We start from the raw sequence: 3,894 nt of genomic DNA, 5'->3' as shown, positions 1-3,894 counted from the left end.
CACGAGTGGGAAATCGCTCAGGAAGTCCTTCATGAGGTTTTGCCCTTTGGGGAACTCTGCAAGTGGATCTGTTCGCGACCGGTGCCAACCATAAGTGTGAGCAGTACTGCTCAAGGGAATTTCCTCCGACAGGAGCTCTAGGAGATGTTTGTGGTGGATTGGGAATTCCTGGTACTGTACGTGTTTCCTCCAGTCCCTGTCATAGTCCCTGTCATTCTTAAAGTTCTCAGTAGGTTAAGATGGTTCGGGTACCGCATAATTCTAGCTGCTGCGAATTTGGCCAGGAGATTGTGGTACCTGGATCTTCTGGAAATGTCTATCTGTCCCAAAGAGAGGATCTTCTCTCAGGAGAGGGAGGTCGGGTTCTCCATCCAGTGGTCAAGACTCTCAACCTTCACGCATGGTTTTTGAAAGGTTGAGATAAGGATTAGGACCTCCCGGATGATGTAATGGAGGTGTTGCTTTCGGCCAGGTGGCCGGCGACAAAGTCTCTGTACCGTTGCCGTTGGAATAAGTTCTGCGACTGGTGCAGAGAAAAGAATGTTAATCCTTTTCAGTGTTCAACTCCAGAGGTTCTGTCTTTTTTGCTTTTTTTTGCCCACAAGGGTCTTCAGGTGGGGACCATTAAAGGTTACCTAGCAGCGCTCTCAGTCTTTAAGCACTCGGCCCGATTTGTGGCCACCTCTGCCACAGGAGGAAGAGGAAAAACAAGAACTGAGGCTACGTGTGCCGTGCGTGCTACTTATAACATCCAATGAGGCTTTAGAGGGACATCAACGCAGGGAGCCCTCTGCCGAAAATATTTCCGTAGTAGCTGAGCTGTGGGCACTACATGTCAAAAATGAGGAGTATGTTGGAACAACATCCAGTTGAAAGAATGTTACCAGGGGTAAGTAACAGTTACTAACCAAACTCTTCCACAAGTAACTTTTTAACACTTGGTATAATTTTCAAGACAGAATCCTTTTCTTATCCAGTCCTTCCCTAGTCTAGTGCATGAGTTCTCTCAGAGGCAGAAGAGGGATGCTGTAGGCAGGGTGACCTATGGTTCAGTTGCAAGAAAAGTCAGACGAAGTCTCTTCAAAACAAGTAGTTCACTTTAGAGTTAGAAAGGGTCCAGGGATTTCAGAGTAGACATCCTAGAGGGATTCCAGTATGGCTAGAGGGATCTCTAGTGTAGCTCAAAATGCATGTCTTGCGTCTAGGTCATCTCACCATCCTCTGGGTTGGAGTCGTGTTCGACTGTTGATTGATTGGAAGGAAGGGTTACAGCAGGTTCTGCTTACACAGCAGGCTCTCCGTTAGCTGTTAATAGCTGGGCTGCTGTTTCTTCATCTTCGGTTCCAGCTCCAGTGGTTGACTTGTCAGCAGATTCTGGGTTCAGAATTTTTAACAAACTACAGCACAACTTCTTCATTATCTCCCAGAATTTCACAGCAGAGGGGTGGTCTGGCTGTCCCATTAGGACTGCCAGCTACCCCACTGGGAGTTGGTTCCTTTCAGACAAGGTGAAAGACAAAGAGCTGCTGAGATTCGGACTCCTCCCCCGCTTCCTGCCTTGCCAGACACTCTGGAGCCTGGGCATGGCATACAAAGGATTCCTGCTGAAGACCTCTTCCATTGACGTTGTTCGTGCCTAGAATGGCAGGGGAAGACCTCAGAAACAGCAAGCACACAAGTGGTGAAAAATTGTGGCCCTTCTGTGCATTATTGAGGCTGAATTAACATCTGGCAGGTAATAAAGACTAAAAGTCATAAAGGTAAAAGTAAAACCATGCAATTGTAACAATGTTGCCAAGTAAATACGAAAGGGGATACATTGTATCCCCCAGCACGCCACATAAAGTGGAGTGTGCTGGCTCACTTGTGCAAAATGTAAATGGGATGAAAATCCCTCTTTACTACTTGTGAACTGTTGTGCACCCATGTATATGAAAGAGAAATGAACAGGGGATCCGAAAGGGGCAACCCATCCTAAGCCCAAAGGTTGTAGGAAACTATAACTTCATCCCTACACTATGGCGAGACATACAAAGGTTGCCCATAAAAAGAGCAAAAAGACTAGATGAGAGGGATTCCCACTCACCTAGGGACAAGGTAAAATAATTACCAAGTCCAAGCCAAAAGTTCTGGGGTTCACACAGGTCTGGAAGATTTTATCATAAATAGGAAAATCTTACCGAACACCTTGTTCTTTGTCTGCACCATGTGTGCTCTGTGTGTTCTACTTAAAAACAGAGTGAAAATGTCAACAAACTACTGCTTTTTGACCTTGGGAGACATTGGGCCTCATTACGACCCTGGCGGTAAGGGGTTAACGCCAGCGTTAGCTGCACCGACCCCTTACCGCCAATTACGAGGTCCCTTAGCGCCATGGAGGTTTTAACACCCGCTTTTGGCGGGTGTTAAAATCCATGGCGCTAAGGGACCATGGAGTTAATTACGCCACCGTAATTTACGGTGGCGTAATTAACGCCTTCCCCACTCCCATTATGCCCTATGGGGCAAAAATGGGAATGGGGAAGGGTAAATGGGGATTGGGGACTTACCGCCCCGCCAAGGTCGGAATGGGGCGGTAAGTCCGCCAACCACCATGGCGTAAACGTAGTTTACGCCATGGTGGTAAAGTCACGGCCCAGGCGGTAACTTACCGCCTGGGTCGTAATGAGGCCCATTTTCTCTGAATTACTTGAACTCCCAGAGAACAGTATTGATGTGACTTGGTGTTAAGAAGGATTTTCAGAATCAGCATTTTTTGTTTTAGATATTTATATAGTGCCGATACAAAATGTGTTTCAAAGCGCTTCAGGCAAGGGAAGGGATCAAGGGAAAATACAATGACATTCTTACAGGCCATGAACAATAAGAATGTGAAATTAACTTTTGTACTCGGCCTGGCAACATTTCAGATGGTGCAAGAGCTAAAACATAGATAAGGAAGGGAGGCAGGGGAGAGTGGGAAGAAAATGGAAGCAGACAGGTGACTACTGAACTAGGCCTGACGAAATTTCTGGTAGATCCAGAGATTAACAAAAGGTGAGGGAGAGGGGTGCAGAAAGGGGAGGAACTAAACAAGTGATATCGTACTAGGCCTGATAACATTTCAGATGGGAGTGGGAGTGAGGAGGGAGGAGGGAAGAGGAAAAGGAAAGGCGGGATTCATGATGCAGGTGAAGTCCAGCATGGGAATTGAGAAAGGGTGACACGCTGCGAGTCCATGAAGTCCAAAAAAGTCAAATCCAAGCATTGGTTGCAAGACGGTGGTGGTGAAACCAGAATGTATCAGGGCAGACTCCTGCAGAGGTAAGATGTGGAGGGGTGGGGGGCGATGGCTGGAGGGGGGAGGGGGGAGAAGAATCGAGCAAACCAGCAACACTGGTATGCAAGAAGGGGGAGCACAATGGAGCATCACGGGGGGACCGGAGGGGAAGTTTGAGGGGGGCGCAACGGAACATCAGAGGGGGAGGGGATCACAAGGGAACATCACAGGGGGGGACCAGACTGGGAGGGGGGGACACAATGGAATATCACGGGGGACCAGAGGGGAGGAGAGCACAACAGAACATCAAAGGGGGTAGTGATATGGTAGCAGACGGGCCAGGAGTGGGCCTTTGGTGGAAGGGCCAGCCAAACCTGCCGGCTACCCCATAAACCATGATGTTGAGGCCTTACACCAATCTGAGCACAGTTCAGCAGTTGAACAAAGGGCTGCAGTGAGCGAAATGCACGCCACCATCTTCAAATTGCTGGCTCGCATTGAGTCAAAGTGGAGGAAACTTGATTGCAGCAAACCAAAGGTAACCCCCAAGATGGATTTATTGTCAGTGCTCCGTAAAAGAAGAGAACTGCTCAGTGCCATCAACGCACAAATAAAATCATGCGCCAGTGTGCCAT

Source organism: Ambystoma mexicanum, chromosome 6p (genome assembly GCF_040938575.1).
Source record: "Ambystoma mexicanum isolate Mex_15411 chromosome 6p, UKY_AmexF1_1, whole genome shotgun sequence".
Lineage (NCBI taxonomy): Eukaryota > Metazoa > Chordata > Amphibia > Caudata > Ambystomatidae > Ambystoma > Ambystoma mexicanum.
The sequence above is the reverse complement of the archived record's forward strand: the minus strand, read 5'-3'. Positions refer to the sequence as shown.